This window comes from Pongo pygmaeus, chromosome 5 (genome assembly GCF_028885625.2).
Source record: "Pongo pygmaeus isolate AG05252 chromosome 5, NHGRI_mPonPyg2-v2.0_pri, whole genome shotgun sequence".
NCBI classification, from domain to species: Eukaryota; Metazoa; Chordata; class Mammalia; order Primates; family Hominidae; genus Pongo; species Pongo pygmaeus.
The window spans coordinates 88,384,502-88,398,647 of record NC_072378.2 but is presented as its reverse complement, the minus strand read 5'-3'; the positions used below and the strand labels follow the sequence as shown (position 1 = coordinate 88,398,647).

The following is a 14,146-nucleotide window of genomic DNA, read 5'->3' as shown; positions in this document are numbered from 1 at the left end:
AAGTTTTAAAAGGAAAAAGAGTTTGTGTGTATTTAAGAAAAGAAAATTGAAGATGTGGTTCATGCCCTAAAATAGGTCAAAATCTAATGAACAATATGAAGTATAATTGCATATAAATGACATGACATAGACTCTAAGAATGTAGGAGTTCTTAGGAGGATGATGAGTGAAGGATGAGTAACAGGGGTGAGGGGAGCAACGTGAAGAAAGTCATGAGGTAGAAACAGCCTGAGCTGGACCGACCTGATTAATAATTGATATAAATCCACAATCTTTGTAAGCTCTTACAGTTGAGGCAGTTAGGTGCTTATGAGAAAATTGTTACACTGGTGGCTGCATAAACCCTTTGTTTATGTTTTGAAGCATGTCAGAGTTTTAATGATTGCTAAGCCATAAGCTTCTGATTTAAACTTTGACTATAATGTCAACTCCCACTCCTTGAATTGTTCTTAGGAGGCTATTAAAATGGGAGATCCTTTATCTCAGTCTTCTTGAAGTTTAGGACCACCTGATTTGCTGAGTCAGTTGGTTAGCCCCATAGGCTTTGAGGCCTTAAAAGAGCTGTTTTTTTTTTTGGAAATCAGGTAAAGAGTGTGGTAAGAGACTATTTTCCATAGTGATACAGAAGGCAGGGAAATGAACACTCTGAGGAATAGTTGCTGTGGCAGTGGAAGAGGAAGCACTTCACCCAGTTATGTGACTGGAGGAAGAAAAAGGTTGTGATGGCACAGAAAGCTAAGCCTAAGGGGCTTTCCCAGCTGGAGGCACAGGAAAACCCTATAGTAATTCTCTCCCAGTCATCCTTCCCAACACTTTATTTCCTATTTTCAGTTATAATTAAAAGACTGTTAGGTGAACCTTTTTTGGGACTTAGTGAAAATTTTACTCAAAGTAGCTTACATTTAGCATTCATTCAGTGAGTCTAGTCAATAGTGAATTTCGAAGGTTGCATAATATAAAATGTGAAAATTAGAAGACTGATTAGAACTAACTTGTGATCATACTTAGTTTTTCTTTTCTTCTTCTTCTAGTACTCTTTGCTCTTTTTAATCCTAGTTAGGATCAAAACAAGCACATTTCTATAGCTAAGAAGAGAAAATCTGTTGAATATAACTTTTGGACAGATTCTTCAGTGAAAACTTTTTTTTTTTCAGATTAAAATAATTTTTAAAATTCTTTTGCTTTTTTTGGACATCTGCTGTCAGGCTTTCCATTTGCATTCTCTCTCTCTCTTTTTCTTTTTTGAGATGGAGTCTTTCTCTGTTGCCCAGGTTGGAGTGCAGTGCCATGATCTCGGCTCACTGCAACCTCTGCCCCCCAGGTTCAAGCGATTCTTGTGCCTCGGCCTCCTGAGTAGCTGAGACTACAGGTGTGTGCCACCACGCCTAGCGAATTTTTGTATTTTTAGTAGAGATGGGGATTCACCGTGTTGGCCAGGCTGGTCTCAAACTCCTGACCTCAGGTAATCTGCCTGCCTTGGCCTCCCAAAGTGCTGGGATTACAGGCGTGAGCCACCATGCCTGGCCCTGGCTTTTCTATTTTCTTTTGCAATTTGAGTGTTAAGGGTGGCTTGAGGTTAATTCTATGTGTATGTGAATCACCTGGAAATCTTGTTAAAATGCTAATTCTGATTCAGAAAGTCTAGGCTGGGGCCCAAGATTCTGCATTTTTGACAAGTTTCCAGGAGATGCTAATGCTATTGATCCAGGGACCACATTGTGAGTAGCAAGAATTGACTCCATTTTCTCAGGTTATAGATGAGAATATCAAAGCTAGAGAGACCAAGTGGTTTTTACAAGGTCCCATACCTAGTTAGTAAGGGTGGACTTTTAATTTTTAATCCGATAAAGTCATATTTTTCAGCATAAGGAAATACTTAAAAACCAAGAGAAATCTTCCTCTTCCCCTAATTAGATGGCAGCTCATTTGTTAAGCCAACTTTATTCAATTTGAATCTTTAAGATGTGTCTTAAGATTTTCTCTTCCAACCTTACTGCTTTTGAAGATTTGAAGAAAAATAAATAAATGGATACATTGATTTATTTGAATGTGTCTGTATCCAGTTATTAGAGTCCTTACTTTTTGGACTTTAGATGATCAGGAAACAGGTTTAAGTGACCTTAGGAGATAGTAAAATATGTTATATTCAAATCTAGTTTTTGAGGTAGAAGCTTCTTGCTATGGTAGGGTAAATCATGTTTTTATTTAAAGTGACTGTTAATGTACACTTTGTTTTCAGACATTTACAAACTGGAGGAGGTAATGTAACTAGTTTTTTGTGTCTTTGGTAGTGCCTGTATGAATACTTTTTGCTCTTGTCTGTGAATCTAGTCTGGTTTTTCTTGTGCCTTAAGAACTTTTAGGATTGTTGCAGCACTGGAGGTGGGGTATAAACGTGTGTAAGTGCATGCTACTTGGGGGATATGGGACTACATAAGAACCCTTTCAACCCTTGATAATTCCATAATTCTCTAATTCTTTGAAGATTGGTGAAATGGAGGAGGAAGCATATTCTATCCCACAGAAGTGGCAGTTAATGAGATGCATGTTGCCCTTAGCAAATGAATTTAGTCCTAACTTGACAATTCTTTTCAAAAAGTGAAAGATATGCTTTGATAATTTGCTCGTTGCACTTCCCCAAACTGTTAGTTGATTTTATAAATTTGTAGAGGGTGGAGACTTTATCAGTCAATTTTTATTGTTATGACAGTTATTATATTTCTTTTTGGTAGATAAAGGAAACATGAACCCAAGTAGATTTAATTATAATTTTATTTAAGTTATCATTTTACTAATCTATATTTTAATGAGATAGATTGTGGGACCAGAACATGGTCAATGATCATTTTCCATTGTGTATTATAGCTTTCGGGTTTATTGTGTATGTACCATTATTGTTAGTAAATCTTAAGAAATTCTTTCCGTATATTGGAATATTTCAGGCTCTGGGTTTGTTTTTATCATTCTAATGTTTAGAAAACAATCTCTTAGACAGATTGAGACCTACCTGATTCAAGTTTTTAAAATATGAATTCTCTGTTTTGAGTTATTGCTCATTCAGTGCAGCGTCTGATTTTACAAAATTTACTTTGGTTATACCTATTCATAGAAAAATGAATTAAGGAACTATTTTACTATAACTGTTGACTGCCTTTGTGTAAATATGTTTATATGTTTGGGTGTGTGGTCTGTGGGTAACCTTTACCAAGAGTTACCTGTGATTCATTTCTCTATGTTTCAAAATTTCTGTGTTCACTTATCTCTTTCTCTTCTGTGTTCAAAAGGGATGGCTTCCTCTTTCCTGTTTATAGGGTTCTTAAACTAATCCTTTCTGTTTTATTCAGGGTTTTGTTTTATCATTAACCCTAACTCTAACTCTTCTTTGGATTGTGTAAAGTAATAGTAGTAGCAGCTGTAGTTCACTATAGTGGTAGTAGTTGTAGTCGTAGTACTAATGATATCTAGCTTTAATTAAGTACTTAATTAAGTACTCTGTGCCTTGGACATAATAACAATAGCTGATACTATATTACTGTGTATTAATCACTGTTCTGGTATCCTTTATATATTAACTCATTTAATTCTTTTCTTTAATTTTTAAAATTGTGGTAAATTACACATAACATAAAATTTACATTTTAACCATTTAAAAATATGCAGTTCAGTGGTATTAAGTACATTCATATTGTGTGCAACTGTCACCAACATCTGTCTTCAGAACTCTTTGATTTTGTATAACTGAAATTCTATACTCATTAAACAGTAACTTCCTATTCTCCCTATGCCCCCTGGCAACCACTGTTCTCCATTCTGTCTCTGATTTTGATTACTCTAGGTACTTCATAGGGAATGATACAGTGTTTGTCTAGTTGTGACTGGCTAATTTCACTTAGCATAATGCCCTCAAGTTTCATATGCTGTAGCATATATCACAATTTCCTTCCTTTTAAAGGCTGAATATCTTTCCATTTTATGTATATGCTGCGTTTTGCTTATTCATCCCTCCATGGATACTTGGATTGCTTCAGTGGTTTAGCTATTGTGAATAAGGCTGCTGTGGACATGAATGCACTAACTCATTTAATTCTTAAAACCCTTAGGAGGTGAGGACTTCTGGTGAGGAAACAGACACTTAGTCAAGTAACTTGTGCAAAGTTGCACAATTAGTAAGAGCTGGTATGGGATGAATGGTTCTTAACCACTATAGTAGAGTGCCATATAATTTTCTATGCTGGTACCTTCTCTTTTGCCTACAGATATCTTCACCCCTCTTTGCTATATGTTAACATGTAATTAATGGTATGTAGTACAAATACTTTTAATGCTAATTTGGCAAATGAACAGTTCATTTTATTTATTAGTGTTTGTTGCATTTCAACTATACTTCAGCCCAATTACAAAATGAAGTTGAAACTCCTTAAGCTGGATTTTAACACTCCTACTTGCTCCCTGTATGCTTCTCTTTCACCATGATGTGATCATTTATTATATGTAGTAGCTATATAATTCCTGGACAAGTTGGAGTGATAGAGTGCTTTGACTAGGACCTGTTAATTGGAGTATGGGAGATTTCATGGGAGTTTTGAATAGGAATTTGAAGATATGTATTTTGAGACAGGCTCGTGTAGTAGTATAGCTACATGGGCTTAGAAACAGACATATACAAATTCCAGCAGTGGAGGATGGCAAAATGAGAAGAGAATAAGCAAGTTGCAACTGTGAAGTTAAAGCATATAGTTAGGAGTTGGACCTTCATAATATTGGATGAGATTTTTGGTTCCAGTCTGCCTGCTTGATTTTTAGGGATCTAGATAGCAAGCACTATTGAGTCTGGAATTACAGGCTTTGGAACTTGGATTTTTCATCAGAGCCCATAATTATAGCAGTCATACCATTGACAGTTTGCAAATTAATTTTTTAAAATTGTTGAGTAGTTTGGAAAAAATTTGCTCCTTCCTTACACTTAGTATTTAATATGTCATTAATTTTGTGGAATAAGAGAGAGGAATCTAGAAACTGACACTGGGCCCCATGCCCTGCCAAACTCTGTCATAGTGTTGCTTTTTAAATTGACAGATTTGCACAAGACTCTAAATCTTGGTGGTTGAAGGGACTTTCTTGAAACAGATTTCGAAGACGATTAATAATCTGTTAATACAAATAAGCACACACAGTACTTTGATAAGGCTTGAGATTTTGTGATTCTTTATGGTAGGTATCTCTATGTCTTCAAAATTTACTTGTGATGAATTAACTAAAATTAAAATGAAAGTTACAGTCTTTTGACTGTTGACTTTTCTATAGACATAATTTACCCAGTACTGTTTATTAAGATTAAACTGTTTAGAAAAACAGGACATAGTAAAAAATCTGTGGTAGAAGCCACATATAAAATAAAGATGGCTATGCTTATGTAGAAGACATTTAAATGTTGGCAAATTGTCCAAATCTTCAGTGGCATGCTGCTGGCCTGCCATTTAATATACAATTAACATTCTAAGATCAAAGACTAGTTAGATTAATTTGACAATTAAATTGGTGAAGAAGTGAATAGGCTTTGCAATTTAAAATTAAATAATACATGCTGTCTGCTTAATTACTGTTGTGTTCATGTAAGTGATCACATAATAGAAGGGAGCTGTGGGCTTAAAGTGAATTTAAGACCATAAAGCCATAATCAGTCACATCTGCTTCATGACTTTAAGTTGATGTGGTACGAGTGTGAAAGAAGAGCTCATCCTTTGAAGAGGTCTGCTGTACTTACAGAATCAATAAGTCAAATCAAAAATACCTGTAGGGTTAGAATCTCTTATATTGCTGAATGAAAATTTTAATAGTTTTTGGTAAAGAGATTATGTTAGAGCTATGTTGTCATTTCACTGACTGTTAGCGGCAGTAAAAAGTCAAAAAATGGTTAGACAGTGTTACTGTATGTGTGTGTTCTTTTAAATTTGTTAATGTGAAACTGAGGATCTTAATATGAGTCCGTTGAATTTCCGGGAAGATGACATAAGGTAAAGTCCTCAAGACTGCCCCCCCTTCAGACACAGTTGCAAGTCTTGGCCTCCAGAACTTCTGACCAGCTAGCTTCAATTTGGGGTTCTCACAACCCCCTCTTTGGATTCAATTAATTTGCTAAAGCAACTCACAGAATTCAGGGAAACTTATATTTACTGGTTTATTATAAAGGATATTACAAGGAATACAGATGAAGAGATGCATAGGATGAAGCATGGGGAAAAGAGTGCAGAACTTTCACGTCCTCCCTGGATGTGCCACCCTCCAGTAACCTCCACGTGTTCTGCTGTCTGGAAGCTCCCCAAACCCTGTCCTTGGTCTTTTATGGAGGCTTCATTATGTAGGCGTGAGGGAGTAAACCATTGACCATCGGTGATCAACTTAATCTTCAGCCCTTTCTCCTTCCTAGAAGATGTGGGGTGGTGTTGAAAGTCCCAACACCCTAATCTTGCCATGTTCTTTCCTAGTCCCCATCCTGAAGCTACCTAGGAGCTGCCAACCATCAGTCAACTCATTAATATACAAGAAACCATCATTTTGGTGTTTCTGAGGATTTTAGGATTTGTATGCCAGGAAACAGTTGAAGAACAAATATATATATTTCACAATATCACAGATGCAAACAAATGATGTTTAAATTATCTGGTCTTTTTCTGAAATTCATTAAGTTTAGATTGTATTTCTATGGAATTATAGTATAAATCATAATTAGGTGCCTAAACTAGCCTCTAAAGCTTATTCCTAAGGTAGCTAAATTACTTATTATGTATATATACTATGAAAAATGCCAAAATGTACTGTTTCAACACTGGTAATTAAGCAAACTGCCATTGTAACATAAGAAGTTTATGAAAACTATTTTGAATAATTTAAAAACTTTGGGGAAAACTGGATTTTATAAGATAAGGAGATAGAGACTATTATATAAGGAGATTGTGAAAGGGGTTTTGACACTGATTCTTTATTGTCTAGATGGATTAAACAACTTATTACTTTAAATTTTGCTTTATACAGAAGTGTCACTAGCTTTGATCAGAGTTTTCGTTGGTTCATGAATGGAACTAAGTTAAAGGAGGTGAGAAGGAGAAATATGTTTTTTCTTTTTAAAAAGTTGTGGTAAAATATACTTAAGATTTCTTATTTTAAAAAAAAGAGTTGAAAGAAACAGGAAAAAATGGGCTAAAGAAGACATGGGTATATCTCGCAAAAGAGGTTATCAGAGGCAGAATTTACTGAGCAGTGAGGTAATGAGAGAAACAGGCAAAGTGTGCATGAGCCCCATGGGGAAGGAAGAAAGTTGGAGTTTGGCAAGTCAGCTGTTCTTGTATTGTTTTTTGAACACATGACAGGTGTTGGTGAGTAGGGGGCATGGTCTGACCAACTGCTCCTATGTGAGGAAGGTTTATATATTCTATTTGGGAAAGTGGTCTGAATTTTCTTTATAAGAAATTTTAGTATACTTGAATTTATTTCTGTATACTAATACAACATTGAGAATTAGCTTTCAGGAACTTGTGTGCCAATTCTATTGGGAATAAAAATGAGAAGAAATGTAGCTTGTATAGAAATAGCAGAGGTTTGGTAGTGCATTCTTATGAGAGAAAAGATATACAGAGAAAGTAAACTCTAGAATTAGCATTATACACTTGTCTATGTTGAAGGATGGTAAATAGAGGGTATGTCTCTTGGCATGAAGTTACCAGGTAAAGGGCTAGTATTATGTAACCCTTGTTATTAAGGATATGTTAGGGACATTACAGTGCGATTTCATCATAGGCACATTAAACCTCCTTACATTTAGCTGTATATATTGAGGCAAAAACAACAACAACAAAAAGCCCATTAACATGTTTTTTTTTTTTTTTTTTTTTAAGTTAAAAAAAAAATAGAGATGTGGTCTCGCTATCTTGGCCAGGCTAGTCTTGAACTCCTGGCCTCAAGTGATTCTCTGCTTTGGCCTCCCAGAGTGCTAGAATTACAGACGCGTATCACTATGCTTAGCCTTCTTGACTGTAAGCAATAGAAATCAACTTTGGCTAATTTATGCAAAGGAATAAATAAGGAGAACCACTTTTGGAAAATGGATAGGAATCAAGGGAAGCCAGCAGCAAGGACCAGAGCCAAGGTCAGGGCACAGGAACACTTTGATTAGGAAGCCACCATTAGCACTTGCTGACAATGTCTTTGCTGTTGCTATAAATAATTCTGCAACTATTCTTGTGCCTCTTTGTCACTCAAGTTAAAAGTTATGGGAAAGGAACATGGATAGTCTGGTCTAGATCCTGAGCCTATTTCCAGCCTGCTAGGGGTAGGGAAAATCTGGGCCTTTGGTTTCCATCTAAACTCATGGTGTCCATCATTTCTTCCAAACAAAATGGGACAATTACTGCTTCCTTCTTAAATACCCCATGGCTCAGTAAATATACCCAGTTCCTGAAGCCAGAACTTGGAACTTCTCTCATTTTCTCAGTCACATATCCAGTAAATAGCATATTGAATTACTGTCAGTCTACAACTTGAATAATCTTGAGTTTATCTGTTTATCTCTAAAATTATTGTTACTACTGTCCTAGTCACTGTGATTTCTCACATAGTCTATTACAGAGGCCTTATAATTTCTCTTATCTACAGATTGGCCCCTATTCTGTTGGGGTATACGTTATGTGGTAATGAACTTTTAAAGATGCAGGTGAGATTGTGTCATTAGTTTGCTTAAAACATTTTAGTGGTCTGCATTTATTTACCTCGCATCTCTCAGTTCGAGTCCACCCTTTTATTCTGTGTTAGGGGCTGGGACTTTGCAACCTACATTTCCCAGACTCCCTTGCCAGCTTGCTTCCTGTTGAGTTTTACCACTGGGAGCACAGGCGGGAATTTGGAAGGTGAGAGAAGGGACTACTCTTATTCCCAGTTTCTGTAAGGACACGTCCAATAGCAAAGGACAACTATTACTCCATTCTCCAACTTCTTTTGTCACTCTCTGCACCAGTCTCGCTGTTCCCTCTCAGAGGTACCAGCTTCTGGGCAGGGCATCCTGGGTAGATAGAGTGCCACTTGTATCACTTCCTAACCTGCTGGACTTTGTTCACTTAGTGGTTTGACCATCCTCTATTGGACACCTGTTCATAGGGATTCAAACTTAAGCTACAGGGCCATTTGTGGCCACCTCCTTAGAGGTTAGAGCATCCTGCCACATGGACCTCTTTCACCTTCTTCCAGGCATAGCCCTATAATGCTTTTCTTCCAAGCTCCTAGCTTTTCAATAACAGACCTCTTTCATTTTGTTCCCCTAGTCCTGTGGGTCATAGTGCTTCCTGCAACTATTAATCTCTGAGTTATTTCAGCTTTCCTGTTCTATGTTCTCAGCTTTCCAGTGTCTTTGTAACCAATGTGCTGTATTATATCTCCTGGGTTTGAATTCTGCATTATGGTTTCTGTTTGTCTCATACAAGTAGTTTTTTGTTTTCTAAGATAAAGTTAAAAAAAAAGTTAAAATAACTGGTGGCTGGGGGTGGGGGGATTAAACAAATTTTCAGACTGAGTACGGTGACTCATGCCGGTAATCCCAGCACTTTTGGAGGCTGAGGTGGGAGGATTGCTTGAGCCCAGGAGTTTGAGGCTGCAGTGAGCTATGTTCACACCACTTCACTCCAGCCTGGGTGACAGAGTGAGATCCTGTCTCAGAAAAAAAAAAAAAGTTTTCATAATTCCTATTTCTCTGTTACTTCTTTAGTCTCATGCCATACCATTTTCCTGCTTTCTCTTTACACTTGAGTATTCTGAACCTTTTTTAGTTACCAGAACATTGCTGCATTCTATCTTGTCTGAAGGACATTGCACCTACTACTCTGTGTACTCCAACCCTCCCATCCCTCATTTCTCTTTTTCTCTCACATTACAACCTATGCTGGGTTGATTCCTACATATTGAATGTGAGGGGTAGTATACTGTAGAGGGTGTACAAACAAACTATTGTCTAAGTTTTAATATCAGCATTGCTGTTGTGTCAGCGTTATGACATTGGGCAATGTCTCAGTTTCCTCATCTGGAAAATGGGGATAATAATTTTACTGACCTGGTAAGGTTGTTGTAAGGATTAAATGAGTTAATAAATGAGTTAATAAAAGTGCTCTTTTCTTCAGAACATAGTAGTTGCTCAGTAAGTGTAACCTGTTGTTATTATCAGCTATGCATGAATTCTTCTGGAATGCTTTCCATGATCTCCAAACTCTGACAGGCTCTACCTTTGTAGGCTCCTGTAATAGCTTCTACTTCACTGTTCTAATACGTATTATGGTTGGAATTATTTAATATCTTGTTTTCTTGTTAAGAGTGTAAATGATATGAAGTTGAGAAGAGAGTCTGTGCCATTTGCTGTTATAACCCTGGCATCTAGTACTGCCTAGCATCTAGACTGGCTCCAGGTCGGCCCTTTAACTTATATTTTAAAAAATAATTGATTAAAAAATTTAAGAGAAAAGCCATAATAAGTTTGATAGGGGCTAGGAAAAATGAATAGAGATAGAGATGGTGGTGAAATAAATCAATGTAAATGATCAGCTTTTCTGTTTTTATTGCCCATCAAAATGCTCTAGTATGTAGGCTGTATGATAGAAGAAGAGGAATATCTGTTGTTTTGAAGCCACTGTGGTACAAAGAACAAGGGCTAGAATCCTGTCTTAATTCATTGCCACTTTGCAAAGGGAAAATGTTTCTCTGGGTCTGATTATAGACTGCATTTCTGGCTTGGTGGCTTTTTTCCCCCTTGTAAAGCTTTAATTTTGCCCCCTGTGTCTAAAAGCAATTTGCGTTTATTTTTAAAAATTTTGAAAATACAGAAAAGCATAATGAGGAAAGCAAATATCATTGATAATTCTATTACATAGAGATGGGGCAGCTCTTACTATTTTGGTATAGGCTTTACTCTATATTTACGCTATATATACAGTTTTGTCCTCCTTTCCTCTGTAATTATTTAATGTATTCTGGTTTTAAACTTGCTTTTTTCCCCACTAAATATATTGTAAATCTCTTTCCATATTAATGAATATTTTTATCATTGTTTAAAAAATGCTTGACTAGTATGCTTTTACATGAATATGCAATATTTATTTTACCTATTTGCTGAATGATGGACATTTGAGTTTTTACCCTTTCACTGTTATAAAATATTATGATGAACTTGGTTGTACATACAGCTTTGCTTAACAAATATTGAGTGCCTTCCTTTAGTGTGTATTCAGATAGACTGTGCAAGATACTTAAGCTGTGAGAAGGAACAAAATAGATAGGATTTCTGCCTTCATAGAGTATAAGATAAATTCCTAAATTGATGATCAGAGTTGGGTCTAAATTGGTGATAACTTTAAATTACAAGGAGTTTAAGGACCATTTTACTCTCAGACTACTGGGAGGAATGTGAATTAGGACTCTAAGGTGGTATTAGTTACCATTGTTTTCCGTCAGTTTTCCTTCTCTTTAATTATGTACTTCCTAATTTTATTAATGTATATTTGGTTGTTTTACTTAATTATATATCTCACATCTCAGCAACTGCTCTGAAAGATTATTTCCAGTTTTGGTAGAAAACCTGCATTTACAGTAAAGTAGTCTATACATCTGGCTTTTCTGTAATCCATATACCTTTGGTATATATACTTTAGCATTTTCTATCTGGGAAACGCATACTGAATTAAATTTTGCCTTTTAATGGGAATGAATATAATACAAATACCTATTGGTAATTATGAATATTAACTTTGCAGTTGAGATAATTTCCTAATTAATAAGAAATTATATTTCACCATAGTTATATACTAAGGCAGTATCTGACAGTTTGTGAGGTAGTTGCCTCTTTTTAAATAATCTGGCTGCTTTCAGGGACTTTGTAGTGATGTGGAAATATTTCCACATTCCTTACATGAAATAGCTCATTACTTTTTGTTAGTATCACATAACAAAACAACATATGATTTGGAATGACTGGAGTTCGAACTAAAAATCATAGCTCAGGAACTTGTGTTCCAAAGCCTGAAAATTTATGTGTGCGGAAGAATCCCTAAATACCAAGTGCTAAATAATTTCTCTGGTGTTTCTGCAGGAGCAAGCTGTGTTTCTCATAAGCTATCCTTTTTGTAAATCCCGTCCTCTAAAGCTTTTTCTTCCCTAGTCTTTTAAATCTGTTTATACACATGTGTACATAGAAAATATTTTCTTTTGATTGATACTCTACTTGATTTAAAAGAAAAGGTCTGATACTAAGATGTGTGTGTGTGTGTGTGTGTGTGTGTGTGTGTGTGTGAAATAAATATATCTTCACCCTGGGATAATACCTATTCTATGTAAACATTAAATTTAAAATTCTCAACTTCTGGGCAGTCAGTGAAAGGGGAAATATAATTTCAGTTATCATTATTACATGATCATAAGAGTAAACCATTTCTTTTTTCTGAATTCTAACATTTATTAGCTTAAGTCAGCTTTTCTCAAATTGTAAGTATAGAACACCAATTCTGTCAAATTTTAACAGATATCAGGATTAAGTTTAGGAAACAGTGGACTAAATAAGATGAACAGATTTATTTATATATTTTATCATAACTTTAAATATCCTAATATATATCTTGACTTTCTAAGAGAAAGATACAGTGGTTTCCTAACTTATTTGCCTTGAAATACCCTTTTGGTGAATATCAACTTTGCAAAATGCCAGCCTAAGTCCTTAACAACATGATGGGTTGTGTGTCTTCCATGCCATTTTTGCAGACGATGTCATCATTGCTTTTTATTTGATCTTCCCTTTTGTTGATTTAAATTCCTTTTGAAACATAATCCAAGGCAAAGCTTACTTCTTCCAAGTAGCTTAGATTCTCTCTATCCACCAGGAATTGCTGCTTTTGAAAAGCATGTGCCAGAGGGCCTTGCGAACTAAGTATTCCTGTTGTCTGTGTGCTGGCTGGCCTGGCCTTTGGTCTAGGAGTCTTTCATATACACAGTCAGTCCAGACTGAGGCTGAATTTATTTTTCCTAGTGAAACCTGAGTCCCCACACTCCCCATCTACTAGGGCTGCAGCTATTATAGCAAGGGCCTGAGCTCTCCATTTGCTCCCCAGACACCTGCTGGAACTAATTATCATTATTATTAAAACTTAAAAATTTTTTTTTTCTATTATGTTGCCTTTTTTCCTTTTTCTTTTTTCACTTTTTTTTTTTTGGAACTGATTATTTTGGAAACAGCAAAGAACAACATACTTCACAATCTAATCCAAAAACATAAGCCCCTTTGGTCTTGCATGCTGCTCTTTTGCATTTTGTTTGTACACTTGTTTTCCCTTCATCAGCTCTCCTATTTCTCCTCACCTATCCTAAACATGTGTACTTTGCTCTTCAGAACACTGGTTTGTGGTTAGCCAGTTATCCACTATTATATTAGCTTCCATATACTCTGTTAGCTTGCATCTCTTCATGTAATATTTCTTCTGTCCCCTAATCTTAACTTGATTCAGCTGCATCTTTCAGTTGTTGCTGCCTTTTTTTGGTCATACTCAGGTACTTTGCGGGTAGGAGGTTGGACAGTCTGGTCAGTGTTCTCTTTCATTTTCATTGGTTCCTCCAGACCACTCTTCTTCCAGTCTTTCATTTAACAGCAAACACCAAACAAAAACAGCCTAACAAAATGATTCTGTTTCTTTGAGGCTTATGCCTTTTAACTTTCTAATCTTTTTTGCTGTAAATTTTTTCTCATTCTTTGAAGACTTTGGTTCCTGGATATGATCTTCATTTTCACCCCAAGTCTTCTTATTATCCATTTGGTAGCATAGCTTCCCAGACTGTAATGTCCTCAACTTCAATCCATCTGGACTTTATATGTGGTGTGAAATAGAACTCCATTCTTGATTTGCTGATGGGAAATCAGTGATGATAACCTGACCATTTGAAGAATGACAGGTTGTTAAGTGTATGAATTCCCCCATGTATTGATTGAGTTTGAGAAGATAAGAGCTGATTGAAAATCTTATGGCTGTGTTTAAAAATATTTTAATTTTATAGTCATAAATGAGAAGAAAAGTTATACCTGATATTGTGGTATCTGGCTATATCATGATATTGATTCAAAGAGAGGGATTAG

General features: G+C 35.9%; 1 protein-coding gene across 3 annotated transcripts in view; it reads left to right on the top strand.

The window, feature by feature from the left end:
* The window catches only part of RNGTT (RNA guanylyltransferase and 5'-phosphatase), a 358,579-nt gene that overhangs the window by 98,393 nt on the left and 246,040 nt on the right, over positions 1-14,146 (top strand). The gene's annotated exons all lie outside the window — the stretch shown is intronic.